Below are 10732 nucleotides of genomic sequence, written 5' to 3' on the forward strand. Positions count from 1 at the left end.
TATGAAAAGTTGAAGGAGGTGAATTGATTGTGACTAATACGATGATACGATGAAATGTAAAGCCAATGCTCAATTGACGTGTGAGAGTGTCGTTGATGTACCGGCCGCCGGGTACCGTGGTAATACGTAGATAGATCAATCGACCTACAGATAATACGAAAGTCACAATTGAGGATCTGAATTCAATAAAAAAAAAAGGGAACGTATATGTATATGATGAAAGGAAATAGATATGATATGATGAAAAGGAAAAAGTATAAGATGAAAGGAAAATGTTTAAAGTTTACGTTCAAGCTATTTTATTAAAAGTATTTTCACTGTTGTTTGTGAATGTATATGTATTACTTGCTGTCATGATTAAGGTTTGCTGAGTCAATAGACTTACTAGGTGTGTTCGATGCAGGTGAGCATGATGTTGATATCACTACAAGAAAACTGAATTTCCGCAGCACGTCATCAACAGCGTGCATTAAAAGCACGCTGCGAATATTAATTTTAACGGCGTGCACCCATATGTGTGTTGTTAATATTGTTGCACTTGACAGAAATAACGGCGTGAATTAAAGCACGCTATGGATAGTAATATCCGCAGCGTGCATTTATGTGTGCTGTTAATAAATTATATAAACGACAGCGTGCATTTATATGTGAGCTGTTAATAATCTATGCAATTATACTGGTATTACTTACACAACATACAATACATATACGAGAGAGAGAGAGAGAGAGTGAAACCCCAAATCCCCAATCTCTTAACCCTTCCCCTACTCCCATTAGTGTTCTGCGTCTCGACTCCAACCACCGCTGCGTGCTGACCGGCCACCAGAGATCGGAGCGCAGTAACCAGCAACCTTGTTCCCCTGACCTTGTGCCTCCTTCCTTGCCTCAGATTGGAAGAACTAGCGCGAATGAGAGCCCTATTTCAGTCTTTTTCCATGCACGTTTTTCCTCTGTTTTCGGTGAGTGTGTGTCTCGATTTCTTTGTTATTTAGTGGTTTTTTGTTGAGAAGTCGAAGTCCTAATGTTTTCCCTGTTATCCCTGCAATTTCCAGCCACTTTAGCTCCGTCCAGTCACGATTCCGACGAGTTTTCCTGCGAGATACAACCTTTGCACCATCTTGAGACCACCACTGCCCGTTCAACTTCGATTCTTGGTGTATTTTAGCTTGAATTCCAGTCTATAGTTCAAGTATACAAGCTGTCCGAATTCGAGTTTTTTTCCAATCCGATTTAATTGGTTTTCTTTGCGTTCCGAGAATGAGGTCCCTCTTTTTGTATTTGAGGGCTTGTCGCTCCAACAAGTCAATATTATCTGTGCATTTATCTACAATACTTGTTTATTCTTTTTATTCACAGGACGTTGAATCTAATTTTGTTGATTTGTAATTTAGTCTGCACGCTCCAATTTTCATTCTATAGGAAAGATATGTAATACCATGCGCCAATTATCCTGAATACTGGAAATGGCTGAATACTGGAAATGGTATGTTTTGTGCATGGAAGCTAGTGGCAGTGTGAAGATTGATGACAATTCCCTTGCTCTTGCTACTCAGTTCTAAAGGTATGGAGTTCGATTATGGCTCATTTGTAGTTAAATTTCATTAATGACAGGTCTCGTATCTTGTGGAATTCTTGTATCGTTTGCACTTCAAATTAAAGTTCAAATAAAAATCTTTCAATTGCAACAGTTGGGAGGTGTCAGTATGTTTTATGGGCTCTTTTGTATTGTATGATATTATGTTTCATGGTTACATCTTGTTGGACAAGAGAAGAAACATTCAAGTGTTGTCATAAATTTAGGAAACTACAAAGGTTGCTATGTCGATGATATGATTTGGAAAGTTAAAACTTTTTTACTATGGTGTTTTTCATTTGCTGATTGATATCCATAGTTTTAATATTTTTTTGTTAAATGCGTAGAAATGAGGAGTAGATAGAACTTGTTCATGGGTTGGAAATACACTACATATGGCTGCAGTTTTATTGATATTGTTGCTGCTATATTAACTGGTTAAGCTAAATCAAGAGATTGAAGTTGTGATACTGAGAGGTCCAAGAATGGAAGGCAAGCCAAGCTTTGTTCAATCTTGACCATAGACTGAGCTAGGCATGCAGTCACAAATCTCAAGTAAAACGCCTATTATTATTTTATTTAAATTTAATTTAATGGTTCACAAATTACTCCATTTTCCATTGAAAAGTAATTGCATACAGAAGGAGAATATCCATGCCCCACAGCATATTACATACGTAAAAGGTTTTCTTAGGTTTTATGTTCTTATATATGCCTACATTCAGGTAACCAGAAATCACCAATCTTTTTTGGAAAATTTTTGGGTGAATTGAATTTTATTTATTAACATTTTTGTTATTAGGCAGAGGATGTATGTCACAGAAGCTTCTCCATTGTTTTTATTTTGAAAAAATAACTTAACTAAATCGAATTGAATTGGAATGTATCTTAATTTGTGTTGTCACAACTTTCTATACATAAATTAAGAAGTTTGGAGACCACTTTATTTGTTGTTTTTAGTTAGTTTGTAAATGTCTTATAACAAAACATGTATAATAGTTGAACATAAAAAATGAAGCTGGTCACATACACATAATGGAGTAGGAGACCGAGAGTAGATGTCCTTTTCTTGTAATATTAATTAATTTTTAAGGAATGATCCATGTGAAATATGGCCTCAAGAAATGACTGTGTAAAACTGTTTGCAGAAGCACTATTCATTGTGGTCCAAAGAACTGCAAAACAAAGTCAATGAAATGACGGGTGTAAAATGATGGTTCAATATTAATAGTAGCTGATTCATTTTATTTTAAAAATAGCTTATTCAGTTTCGGAATTTAAGAAATATTAAGATTAACTGATGCATTTTATTTTAATTCTTACATATTTTTTATGTACTTCTCTAAATTTCAGAAATATTAACAATTGCTGATGGCTCGGATTGGTTCTTGTTTCACAGTCAAACTATTTCTTTCACTTATGGTTCAGATTGGTGCTTGTTTACTTGTATTTCGGAACTATGCAAAAAAAAAAATTAATTATTTCACTGAGAGATCCTTAGCATACTTGAAAATTTTGCTAGCACAATTTCTATTGTTGGAACTCATTGTTGTAAGATGATATGATCCAAATCTTAAATTGTCTGTATCCAGGTTGGAGTCATGTTTGAGGAATACAAATTTGCTGGTTTTAATTCAAATCCAGGCTGTTTTGACATCGTACGCTCAAGGTGATTGTAAAGCTAAATTTCAAAATTGTGATTTCAGTCATTTGTGTCAGGCATGAAGAAATTTTTTATCGGCTGATGGCTTGATAGTGTTCACTTTTTGTCTCAAGTATTAGCACTGTAATTTAAAAGGCATGTGAATTAATTGGGAATTGTATATGTCGGGGAGCATATGGACTCGGATATGCACTCCGTTGATTTTGTCGTTTTGCTAGTTTTGTAAAGTTCGATGATATTAGAAATGTAGCTATAAATTTGACTTTGGGGTATTATTTTTTGTTTTTGTGAATGAAATTGATTTTTTTTGTAAAAATTTAGTTTTAACGGCGTGCATTTGCATGCTGTGGATGGTATTTTCCATGGCGTGCAGTGTGCGCTGTCGATGGGTTTTTCCGCGGTGTGCATTGCGTGCCGTCGATGGTCTTTTTTGCGGCATGCATTGCGCGCTGTCGATGGTCTTTTCGCGACGTGCAGTGCACGCTGTCAATACCCACGACTTTCAACAGCTTTTAATTATTGCGCGCTGCAGAAAGCAAATTTGCGCGCTGCCAAAAGTCATTTTTGTTTTAGTGTGAATAAGAGTGGTCAATTAAAAAGTATTCACGAAATTGTTTGTCATATTTGTGATACACATAATCATTCTACAAAAGATTGTCCAACTTTACCTTCATTTAAATAATATATCCATGAAAAAACAAATTATGTTAACTATTATAAAAAAAAACCAATTTTAGATATTTTTTCACAATCATATAATCCTGAATAGAAAAATCATCCTAATTTTAGTTGGAAGAATGATAATAATGCACAACTGAAAGATCGAGTGCTGGGCACCAAAGGTGCTTCAAACACAATATTCTCAATGAGCTGCAATAGCTCGTGTTCTAAGAATGTGTACACCGATGAATTAGATCGAGTTTGGTTTTCAAACCAAGCGGAAGGTGAAGGATTGAATGTACTAGTGCCTTTGAAGGCATTTCGAACACTATATTCTCCAATGAGCTGCAATAGCTCGTGTTATAAGAATGTTAATACTGATGAATTAAATCGAATTTGATTTAAAACCAAGCGGAAGAAACTCGAAGTAATCCTTCGTGAAGAAGACTGTTATTAGAAAACATTTTAACTTATGTAAACTGAATAACTGAAAAGTGGTAGATTAGTTTTTGCATTCATCAGTTCAGTTATGGTGACAACTGAACTGACGGATACTCTAACCGATCCAAACAATTTGAAAACAGCAGTTAGTCAGTTAAATACACAAGATATGTTTATGGATATTCGGAGACTTCAACTGCTCCTACGTCACCCTTTCTACCTCCACGGGTTGGATCCACTAGAAGACTTTGATTTATACAACTCTTTGTACAAACCCACTCAGCTAGGACTTACACTACTGCCTAAACTGAACTCCTAGCTACGACTGAAGGTAGCACCTTCCAGCCACCACTTCTTTAACGTCTATGTGTCAAAGACTACATACGCAAGTTTAACGTCATTGTGCAAGACGGTATTTGAGTGGTTGAGGGTGTTTGTGTGTGAGAACTGAAAAAGGATGTTCTCACACACTGAGGGAGATAAGCTTCTACAAAAAGCTGATAACACGTTGAAGTGTCCCTCTGGGCTGATTGCTGCTGAAAGCTGATTTTCAATGTGCGTGCCCTTTCTTTTCTCTCTTATTTGCGTTTAAGCTTTTTCTCTCTGTATCTTGTCTTTGTTGAGTCTTCACTGATCTTCTTTTTATATAGGCGGGAAAAACTTATCGTTGAGTGAGACTCATTTATTGTATCCGTTGTATCTTGAATTCCATTCTTGGACTTTGTGTCTCGACTTTTCGACTACCTTTCTGAAACGTTTTGCCTTTAATGCTCTGATGCAACGTTCATTATTGTCCTTTGACTGGACAATGGCTTTGTACCTTCACGCACAGCTGGAAACCACTGAAATAGTTTGTCTTCATCTACAACTGATAGATTCTGACTGATGCTTCAGACTAGTCAGCTGAACTGATCTTCAGTTGGGTTGGTGAAATCAATTGACTCGTCAGTTAAACTGATTTCACTGTCGTTCAGTTGAATTGATCAGCTAGGTTTCTTCATCAGTTGAACACTCCTTCGGTTGGCCAGGCTTCAGAGGTTCTTCTGCTGAACCACCTATCAACTGGACAATCAGTTGGACTGCTCAATTGACGTAACAGTTAGACTGATTCAGTTTGTGCGATCAGTTAGGTCTTCAGTTTGCGATGTAAACAGCTTGTGACTGATCCTAACTTCTGCACACTAAGGTAGATTATTAGTAACACAAATTAACAAGTTTTGTTAATGTAGAACCCGTAACTTGGACTGCGTATAAGCCATGCATAATTTTTAGTATTTAAATTAAAATGATTTTTATTGCATGAGTATTTAAATTCTTTAAATTTATTTATTTTACGTAGTAATTTAATTGACACCTTTTCAGTTAAATAAGTGAGGCCGGACTGGAGATGAAGTATTGAGATAAGTTAATAAAGACTTATTTAAGAAGTGGTAATTTAGCATGTTAGTAAAAATAATTTAAAAAGTTGGCATGCATGCAAGTTATTGAACTTCCTTGGCATTTTAATTAAAATTTTTAAAAGCATTAAATGCATGTTTATTTCATTAAATTGTGTTTAATTATTTTTATGCATAATTCATGCATGGTAGGATTTAATTCATGAAATTTTCCTAAGTTCATGCATTAGGGTTTCTAGGTGCATTTTGCGATCGAACGAGGAACGGAGACGGGAAAATTTTCAGGAAAAATTATTTTAATACATGATTAAATTTTTATAAATTAATATATGGTGTTTTAAGTGGATTTTTCAAATAATGGGATTTTACCAGGTATTATTACCCGCAGGACTTTATTTTTAACGGTACGCGAATTTTATCGAATCGGGGGACTTTTTAATGATTCGGCTAATATTTTCAAAAACTTTCTAACACAAAATATTTTTCAGGAGTGTGTTTGGATTTAATGGGCCTACTTTTAAGCCTGTTGAGCTTAAAATCTTTTTTTCCTTTAATTATCAAAATTAGGCACATTAGTTGATTGTTAGCTATTTAAATATTACATAATTATCTATTAAACCTAACCCTAGTCATTAGCACCCCACTAAACCTAATTTACTCCATCCAGCTGCCCACCTTCATCCAATCAGTCGCCTCCTTCGTGAATTTCAGCAGCAAGAATTCGGCGCTTCTTTTTTTCTTCAAGCTCGAGTGTTTCCTCTTCGCCTCGTGTCCCTTCGAACATTTGCACCCCAATTATCTTATCAGGCACGCTAAGTACTTTTTTTTCTGCATCTTATACGCTATATATATACTGATGTGTGCTTAATATTTTTTGAAAGTCTCGATCCAGTTTCATGCACGGAGGTTATTCGGTTGTTTCATGTTTATGCACTACTTTCATCCACTCACGGTGTGATGATCTGTGCAAGGGGATTGCTGGGACGAGTTGTTAAGGGTCTGATGTGGGTGTCATTTGGCGTTTTTGGGAGAGCATTACAGATCGGGGTCANGTGTAAGTCCTAGCTGAGTGGGTTTGTACAAAGAGTTGTATAAATCAAAGTCTTCTAGTGGATCCTACCCATGGAGGTAGAAGGGGTGACGTAGGAGCAGTTGAAGTCTCCAAACATCCATAAACATATATCGTGTATTTAACTGACTAACTGCTGTTTTCAAATTGTTTGGATCAGTTAGAGTATCCGTGAGTTCAGTTGTCACCATAACTGAACTGATGAATGCAAAAACTAATCTACCCTTTTTCAGTTATTCAGTTTACATAAGTTAAAATGTTTTTTAATAACATTCTTCTTCACGAAGGATTACTTCAAGTTTCTTTCGCTTGATTTTAACCAAACTCGATTTAATTCATCGGTGTTAACATTCTTAGAATACGAGCTATTGCAGCTCATTGGAGAATATAGTGTTCGAAATGCCTTCAAAGGCACTAGCACACTCGATCCTTCAATTGATATCAGAGCTAGTTGTTCTAAGAAGAACATTTGAAGAAAACTGTGTTTTAAAATTTGTTACTTTAAAATAGTGTTAAAAGCTATTTAAAAGTATCTCATACAATTTTCAAAACTATTTGAAAATATTTATATGTCGCTCTTTAGCAAAGAGTTGAGAGGATTGGTTAGGCAACTAACGTTGTAGCCACTTCTCTAGACTCTTAGCTTTGGGGTTTTAATCACCCTGCAGCAGACTGAGAATCATCTGCAAAGATGCACAGCTAAACTGCTCGCTGAACAAGATTTCAGTTTCAATCCCACCAGGTCAGCTGTTCTTCATACGAAACTCATCCATGTTGGGATGTTGGTCGATTTAATCATCAGCTGAATTCCACGTGAGCCTAGTCAGAGTCTGCTCGACCAGTTGAGTAAGCACAGAGGTCAAGTTCAAATGCAGTTTACCTCGTTTCTCTAGCAAATTGAATTCACAACCGATGCAGCATTTCAAGCAGTCAAGCAACCACTTGATGGTATATCCAGTTCTGTCGTATAAACCAACTGATATATGATGTTGTTAAAATTATGTTATTGTTGTAGTAATTTTTCTTTTTCAACTGATGTATGTACTCAGAAGTAAATACAAGAAAACTTATTTAAATAAACATCATGTTTGTTCAGCTGTGTTTCATTGTGACTGAATGTATATTTCCAGATTTCTTGTCTACATTGCTTGAATGATTATAACCTCTGAATGAATGATCAGATAAATATTTTTCAAATACGGGCTTTTCATTCAGTCTCTGAGGGGGAGTTTTTCTTTTACCCTCAAACTGAAAATCGTTTGTTTAATCAGTTTTAAAATTCAGTTGTTGAGCAGAATTTTTTTTCAACTGATAAGTGCTTTCTTAAATTTTTTTCAATTCAATTTCGAAGGGGGATTTTTTTTTTATCCTCTATCTCTAAATGGTTTCAAAACTTTTTTAATTCAGTTCTTGAGGGGGGAGCTTTTAACGATGTTTAAATGTACTAACCTTTGAATTGAATATATCGTGCTTAACTGCTCAAGTTTTGTGATCATCAAAAAGAGGAAGATTGTTGGAACTTTTCAAGTTCGCAATCTTGATTTTGATGTTAACTGTAAAGGTNAGCACGATATATTCAATTCAAAGGTTAGTACATTTAAACATCGTTAAAAGCTCCCCCCTCAAGAACTGAATTAAAAAAGTTTTGAAACCATTTAGAGATAGAGGATAAAAAAAAAATCCCCCTTCGAAATTGAATTGAAAAAAATTTAAGAAAGCACTTATCAGTTGAAAAAAAATTCTGCTCAACAACTGAATTTTAAAACTGATTAAACAAACGATTTTCAGTTTGAGGGTAAAAGAAAAACTCCCCCTCAGAGACTGAATGAAAAGCCCGTATTTGAAAAATATTTATCTGATCATTCATTCAGAGGTTATAATCATTCAAGCAATGTAGACAAGAAATCTGGAAATATACATTCAGTCACAATGAAACACAGCTGAACAAACATGATGTTTATTTAAATAAGTTTTCTTGTATTTACTTCTGAGTACATACATCAGTTGAAAAAGAAAAATTACTACAACAATAACATAATTTTAACAACATCATATATCAGTTGGTTTATACGACAGAACTGGATATACCATCAAGTGGTTGCTTGACTGCTTGAAATGCTGCATCGGTTGTGAATTCAATTTGCTAGAGAAACGAGGTAAACTGCATTTGAACTTGACCTCTGTGCTTACTCAACTGGTCGAGCAGACTCTGACTAGGCTCACGTGGAATTCAGCTGATGATTAAATCGACCAACATCCCAACATGGATGAGTTTCGTATGAAGAACAGCTGACCTGGTGGGATTGAAACTGAAATCTTGTTCAGCGAGCAGTTTAGCTGTGCATCTTTGCAGATGATTCTCAGTCTGCTGCAGGGTGATTAAAACCCCAAAGCTAAGAGTCTAGAGAAGTGGCTACAACGTTAGTTGCCTAACCAATCCTCTCAACTCTTTGCTAAAGAGCGACATATAAATATTTTCAAATAGTTTTGAAAATTGTATGAGATACTTTTAAATAGCTTTTAACACTATTTTAAAGTAACAAATTTTAAAACACAGTTTTCTTCAAATGTTCTTCTTAGAACAACTAGCTCTGATATCAATTGAAGGATCGAGTGTGCTAGTGCCTTTGAAGGCATTTCGAACTCTATATTCTCCAATGAGCTGCAATAGCTCGTATTCTAAGAATGTTAACACCGATGAATTAAATCGAGTTTGGTTAAAATCAAGCGAAAGAAACTTGAAGTAATCCTTCGTGAAGAAGAATGTTATTAAAAAACATTTTAACTTATGTAAACTGAATAACTGAAAAAGGGTAGATTAGTTTTTGCATTCATCAGTTCAGTTATGGTGACAACTGAACTCACGGATACTCTAACTGATCCAAACAATTTGAAAACAGCAGTTAGTCAGTTAAATACACGATATATGTTTATGGATGTTTGGAGACTTCAACTGCTCCTACGTCACCCCTTCTACCTCCATGGGTAGGATCCACTAGAAGACTTTGATTTATACAACTCTTTGTACAAACCCACTCAGCTAGGACTTACACTACTACCTAAACTGAACTCCTAGCTACGACTGAAGGTAGTACTTTCCAGCCAACACTTCTTTAACGTCTATGTGCCAAAGACTACATACACAAGTTTAACGTCTTTGTGCAAGACGGTATTTGAGTGGTTGAGAGTGTTTGTGTGTGAGAACTTGAAACGACCTCGATTTTTTTTTCTAATCTTAAATCATAAAATCTAAATAAAATAATTTAATATAATCTTAAATCATAATAATTTAACAATTTAAATCTCAAGTGCATAAAATAAAATCCTAAAGCATCGACTAACCAAAAATTCCTAAATTCACATTTGAAAAGATCAACTAACAATAAAAATAAAGCATAAAAATATCTCTAAATAACATAAATCTTTAAATCATAAATCTATCTAGCTAGTGCGGAAACATAAAGGCCCTCGGGTGTGCACTGCTGCACTCGATCGACTCAATCGTCACCGCCTCCAAAATAATCAACTCCTGCATCATACAAACCTAGTGAGTCTAAAGACTCAGCACGCTCTAAACATAAATAGCAAATAATACATATACACTCACATGCATTTAAAAATCATATTTTTATTTAAAATAGCTTTTGAAAATAAATAAACCATTTAAAATCATTTTAAAAATCATTTAAGCATAATTAAATCATAAATCGTAAAATCATTTTAAAATAACTTTAAGCATAAATAAATCTTTTTAAAAATAGCTTTAATCCTCATCATAAATCATATATCATAAAATCATTTTTAATCATAATCTTTCAATCATATATCATTTTGGGTGAAGTTTGATCCTTGAAAGTGACTAGCTTTTATCCTTTGGTCGACTGCAGTCTTAGCTCCACATGGTCCATGGGGGTGGGCACTAGGCTCCA

General features: G+C 34.9%; 1 long non-coding RNA gene across 1 annotated transcript; it reads left to right on the forward strand.

Annotated features, from left to right (window-relative positions):
- Positions 1–962: 962 nt before the first annotated feature.
- Positions 963–3499, forward strand: LOC140972174 (uncharacterized). The gene is made up of 3 exons (XR_012174450.1): positions 963–1189; positions 1504–1561; positions 2927–3499. It is a non-coding gene; the product is annotated as an uncharacterized lncRNA (long non-coding RNA).
- Positions 3500–10732: the final 7233 nt, after the last annotated feature.

The sequence above is a fragment of the Primulina huaijiensis genome, chromosome 3, assembly GCF_012295235.1.
Source record: "Primulina huaijiensis isolate GDHJ02 chromosome 3, ASM1229523v2, whole genome shotgun sequence".
NCBI lineage: Eukaryota > Viridiplantae > Streptophyta > Magnoliopsida > Lamiales > Gesneriaceae > Primulina > Primulina huaijiensis.